The sequence below is a fragment of the Leuciscus leuciscus genome, assembly GCF_965113295.1.
Source record: "Leuciscus leuciscus genome assembly, chromosome: 1".
NCBI lineage: Eukaryota > Metazoa > Chordata > Actinopteri > Cypriniformes > Leuciscidae > Leuciscus > Leuciscus leuciscus.
The window spans coordinates 46997408-47003681 of record NC_138725.1 but is presented as its reverse complement, the minus strand read 5'-3'; the positions used below and the strand labels follow the sequence as shown (position 1 = coordinate 47003681).

Below are 6274 nucleotides of genomic sequence, written 5' to 3'. Positions count from 1 at the left end.
TATATTTAGAAAGAATGATCGCAAGCTGTCATTTATAAGATGCACAATGAACAATGTTCTAACATTAACAAAAATGAATACAGGGTAACTACATTGTCCTTTTTATGCATGTTACATAATAGCTGTACTTATTATATGAATAACAATAAATGACATGCAACTAACTTAAAATAAACCCTATTCCTAACCCTATATAAGTACATGTTAATTAATATTACTCAGTAGGCTACTTAAATACATAATTACACAGTAACAAAGACACCTTCAAATAAAGTGTAACCATAACAAATGTATCGCTCATTGCAGTTAATGTTAGTTAAATCATTAAGTAACATTAACTAATGGGACCTTATTGTAAAGTGGTACCAGTGAGGTGTAGTTCACTCAAATTTATTCTCACACACATCTAAAGTGTCATTCAAATTTATTTTTCATTGACTTATCCACTAATTAAGATGGCACACACTAGATACCAAATTCAATGAGTCTATCATTGGCTATACAAGAGGACCATAATGGCACTCATTACATGCACAGACAGTCAATATTGCTGTTTGAGCTGATGTTATGAACACTACCCTGCTGGGCGAGAGTTTAGACTTAAAGAAAGAAGGTCGCTTCATAAGTTATCACTTAAACATGATATATCTCTTGTATGTGTACAGATATCTCCACATAAACTACAAATTAGGAAATCAACTCAACAACATTTTCCGTGACTTAACTGTTACTTCATCTTGGAAACATTTTGCACCACAAAAGACATTGTGTGAATGTCAGCAGCTCTCAGATGTAAGAGTGCTTGTGAGAAACTGCTTGGTGTGAAGGTGTGCATAGTCGGTTAAGATGCTTATGTGTGAGAGAGTTTATTGCCGGAAACCTCTATATCTATAGATACACTCTAAAAATGCTAGGTTGTTTCAACCCATGTTTGGGTCAACGTGGGTTGAACAATATATATATATATATATACATATATATATATGAAAGCCCTATTCATATTTAAAATGTAATTATATAAAAAAGTTCCTGAGAAACTTACTCATCAATATAAACAATCATATGAGGGACAGAAAACAGAGCTTCCTGAGCATGAAACAAGGAAACCACAAACAAAGGAGTCACTCTGTGACAGGGTGAAAGATATAGTTGCACCATTTTACACTTGATGGTGTATGATTAATAACCGCAAACTTTAAACAATCCTCATTTAAAAGAAGTCATGCACTGTATTCTTTGTCACCAATAGACTGGAGTGAAACATTCCTCTAAACAAAAGAAAATATAAAACCTTTAAAGGGATAGTTCACTCCAAAATGAACATTATGCCATCATTTATTCACCCTCATGCTGTTACAACCCTGTATGACCATGCAGTAATAGTCAATTGTAACCAAAAACTTCATTGCCATGTGAAGAAAACCATGCAGATTGGGACATTTTTTGAAATTGCTAAATGGAAACTACTGTTTTGTTTCTCCGTAGGATGTCACATGCAGTCATGTGCAGAAATAAATGCAGGCATGAAAAGAGCCACACGGCTCAACCACAAGGCTCTGATATGGTCTGTTTACTTTTAGATTCACTACACATTTACCATATTCTATAATTAATGAGATTATAATACTGAGATTTAATATCAGGAGGTAAAACTGTGGCAATGTATAGACTTGTCTTACTTTTTTTTGTATTAAACACAGGTCTAATTCTGTACCATGAGGAGGAAAATCTTTACCATGCTGCCACTTACTGGTCAACTCATGTCAATACTATCAAATATTTTCTAATGTAGCCGCCCCAAGAGGCTAGGCTGTATGTATGACATGCAACTAAACATTTTTCTTTTTCTTATCGACATGCATTCAAGCATTTAATTCCGACAATTGCGGACAAATAGAAGATATGTATTTGTTACTAAAACATCAAATTATGCAGTCCAAGTGTAAAAACCTAGTATCTCAGACAATCCTCAGGCTTGAAAGGGAAACCAGCTAGTCTATGTCTATCTATTCAAAACAGACACCTCTAAAAACTCTTTATTATTTAGTAAAAATACTACTGATATTGCTTTATACTACAGTGACTATAGTATAGAATAGTAACTTCAGTAGTAGTAAAACTAGTAACTTGGTAGACATTACTGTCAGAAAATAAAATATAAAATAAAATACAAAAGAAAGATTGTTGACTTGGAAATCCACAAATTGATTTGTTATGGCTTTACATTATTAACCATTACTGTGGCGTTCAGGTGGAAAATATTGTAGCCTACATTTTGTACGAAAAAGGGGGAATGTTATTGTATACAATTAATATTAGGCTATACAAATAATGTTATTTTTCATTTACTTTGTAAATTTTCTTCTGAGATAGATAGATAGATAGATAGATAGATAGATAGATAGATAGATAGATAGATAGATAGATGAAACATGATGAGAATATTACGTTTATTTCCTAGAAAAAGTCCATCAGGGTCACAGTCAGATTTCTCTAATTTCACCCCACTTGGGGGCCACATTCCACCGATTTTATCAGTTTCGGGAAGAAGTCTCACGATGACGAAACCTTTGCACTAATTTCAGCTGAACGTCGTATAATGCGTGTCTTGGTGGACTTTCATGGCCGTGAAGAGGCCGCGACGGTGAAATTTGGGAAATAAACAGTTTTAAGAATGAAACCCAGTGAGTTTGGTCACACCCTTTGGCTTGTCTCGCCCCTCCTGAGGAGGATGAATGTGCAGTCAGACTCAGAGCGCCATGTTGAACGGTGTGGGTGTCACACACACACATACACAAGCCCAACACACCAACACTAAAGCTCACCTCGGCCGTTTCTTAGAAAATAAAGTTTCTATATCTCTCATACGAGTAGTCTGTACTTATGCCGGGTGTTACCCCCGGTCATCATCAGCACAGGAGGTTTGGTAAGTTATTGTTTTTGTTTTCTAGTCGCTTCTCTCAGTGCGGCGATATCTCCACCGAGCACCACACATTTCGGCTTGAGGTTTAACTAATTCAGGAGGTTATTTTTTAAACAAACACACTCCTGGAGAGTGAAGGACTATGATAAAGCTAGGTTTTCTTTGGGTGTGAGTGGCATTAGAGCGACATTTGATTAAACTAGCAAGTTAGTCAAAGCATAGCCACAGTTAACGTTAGCTAGCCTAAGCGGCTAATACTTCAAATCACTTTATAGCTTTTAAAAAGTCGTTTTCTCTAAAAATAAAACATCAAAACATTACAATTCAGGTGTGCTACGTCTTACGACATTTTTAACAGCATTATATTAGCAGCATAAAATAGTTTAGTTTAAAAAAAGTTCTCACAGTTGATGAAACTTTCGTCGTGGTTTCTGTAGCTTGCTAACGTTAGTTAGCAATTTAACGTTAATAATGGAAACGGTCTAAAGTCGTTAACGTTGCTGTTTTACATCTTTTAAAACACACACGGACATTTAAGCGAAGGTTTAGTTTTTATTTTGGTCAACAATTGGACGTTTTATGGGTCTGGTTTTGCTAACGTGCTAAAGTTAGCTTGAAACTTCAATACATTTGTAACCGGCCTTGTTTGGTTAAACTGTTGGCAACAAGTATCCGTGGGATTTTGTGTTTCTATAATAGTTATACATTCAAATAGAGTTGTAAACACATTTTCTATTCATCTCTAATCTTGGTCCATTCTGTATATAGCTGTAAGTATAATTCCTCTAGCAATGGTATCTTATATAAATATTTTACCACGACCTAACTTTGGTTTATACAGTCCTTTCTTGAGATGTTAACGAATAGCTTTCTGCTCTGATCAGATTTACGGTGTTTCTAATTCAGTATTGTTGTGTATCTGTGAGATCACTGTGTAGTCACAAATCATTTGCTTAAGTTTGTGTAAAGACGGATTTGTAGATTGACCAGTTTGTTTAGTCGACACTACAAAGATTGTAGATAGTGTGACCCGACAGAACCGTTTTATCCCCACAACATGGACGTTTCACACAGTTTCCCCCTCTGATCTCCTAGTGGACACACCCGTGATTGAGGAGAATCATTGTCTGTTGTTTCTATAATCAATTTCTGTATCTTCATCTTTTAGTGTTTTGCTTCCTGTAATTAGACAGAGTCTCTAGAGGACAACTGAGGAATAGTCGATCTTCTACCTTATTTAGCAACTAAAGTGGAATTTACCAATTATCATGTCTTTAAAAAAAAATATTATTTAGAGCTTGAACATAGTCAACAGACTATAACATTGAATATATTACATGTGTAATTTCATAGGCATTCTATAGTTTTATAGGACACAGTTTACATGAAGTGGCAGAACCGGCTGGATTACCCGAGAGCAGAATGCAGTGCTCATGCGCCCATTCTCACAAGCTCTGGCTTATGCGAAATTCACCTTACCTTTTTCAGTTTGCCTTGAAGGGCCTACTATAGAGGAATTCTAGGTGTGTATTTCAATCCCCCCCAATGTATGTAGTGTTTTGTGTACAACATCTTTACACCTGCTTTTTCTTGCTGCTGGATTCACTTTGCCACCATAGACCCTTCCTTAGCGCTTCCACAATGGATCCTAAAGAGGCGAGACATGCTGGCACTTGCCATGCACACTATCTTTTGTTTGAATTGAGTCATACCTGGTTGCGCTGTCCTTCACAGCTGTGCAGAACTTGCTCTTGGTGTTTCTTATGCAGGATTTGTATTCGCTGCATGGGTGTCATGCAGCCAGCCATGGATCGGCATGGCCTGCGCATGTCAAATGATGGAGGAATAGGTCACATCAACTGCTGTGTGCAGCAAGGTCACCATGATTTTGGTGATTTTTGCTGCTTGTTGCTTTTCGCTGCTAAAATGATATTGCCTATGTAATGTGTGCTGGTTTTTGGCACCTGTATGTATAATTTTGCATTAGGTATTAAGGGTTGCTTATTGTTAAAATCTTATTTTCTCTTCTTGGAAAATGGACCAAAAATATAGAAGACTCATTCTGCGCTACACGGATTGTTGTCCAATCAGATGTACTCTGGAATGAGATGGCAAGTAGTGATTCATGATTCATTGATGACAATTAAAGCTTATTGGCTGTTTAAAAGTAAAGCATGTCTCACCCAAACCTCCTGTTTCAACAGGCAATGCATCAACACAGAAATTAAAACTGTGCTTGTCAAGCCATTTAATGTGGTCTTTGATTTTTATATGGTAATGCTTTTTAACCGCTTTTAAGGTGAAAATATATTTAAAATACATTTTAAGGAGATATTTAAGTTCTCAGAAGGACTTTCTTTTTGATGGTACAAGATATATGTAGTCGAAAGAGGAGGCCTTTTACATAGACCTTGTTTCTACAACTTTTCCAGTGTTTTCCTATGTAAACGGGTTAGAGGCTAGACGGATGTCTTTGACTGTCATGCTCACATCACGTCTTTTGCAGCATCTCGCACATGACACTGCATTCTTAAGTCGAGTTAAACTTTTAAAAACACATCGGGCGACCTTGTGTATTCTAAGTAAACTGAAATTATTAGCTTTGTTTTCAGCCAAAATTATTGAGAATTGGAGGAGAATGTTGACTGCAACTGCATGGATTTCAAATGGCTTGTATGCAAAAACAGCTCTTCACTTTTCTGTTAAGAAGAAAATGTTATTGTTAGTTCAACCAAATGTTGAAGGCAATTTCTAGGGGGTATTCAACAGTTCGCAGAATAAGGAAGCTCTGTTGCGATCTGGTGTTGACCAAACACTGCTGTGATTCCTCAAAATATGTTCATAGCAGCATTTCCATGTAGTGTGAGAGGAGTGTTGTCAAAACTGAATATTGTAGATGCAGATCAGGTTCTTTGGCACTCTTGTCTCAAATGTTTTAAAGAAGCATTTATGTATTTCAAAGTATCCTAAAGTATTGATTCATTAGTAGAAAATAGATGGTGAGTACGTTTACATGCACGTTCTTAAACCGATTATGCTTAAGCCGACATCGCATGCGGTCATTTAACTGCTTTAAACCGGTTTCCTTTATCAGCGCAAGGCCATAAACTGCTTAAGCATAAACCAATCGAACCAGTTAGATTTTTGCCCATTACCCCGATTTCGCCTGGCATGTAAACACCTAAGCCTGCATTCTGTCCGCTTATTGAAGTGTGCATGTATGATATGTGACAGGAAACCATTCTTGTAAGGAAGATTTCAGCGCATCCAGCCAAACTGTCCTAAGACATATAAAAATGTGTTCTCATCTTGTGCAGCCGAAGGACAAGTGGTATAGTTGTAGATACTTTG

At 36.5% G+C, this 6274-nt stretch overlaps 1 protein-coding gene across 1 annotated transcript in view; it reads left to right on the top strand.

The window, feature by feature from the left end:
* Window positions 1–2741: 2741 nt before the first annotated feature.
* Window positions 2742–6274, top strand: part of epn2 (epsin 2) — a 25462-nt gene continuing 21929 nt past the window's right edge. The window contains exon 1 of the mRNA XM_082176341.1: window positions 2742–2926. The gene's annotated coding sequence lies outside the window, so the exon portion shown is untranslated. The remainder of the gene's footprint in view (window positions 2927–6274) is intronic.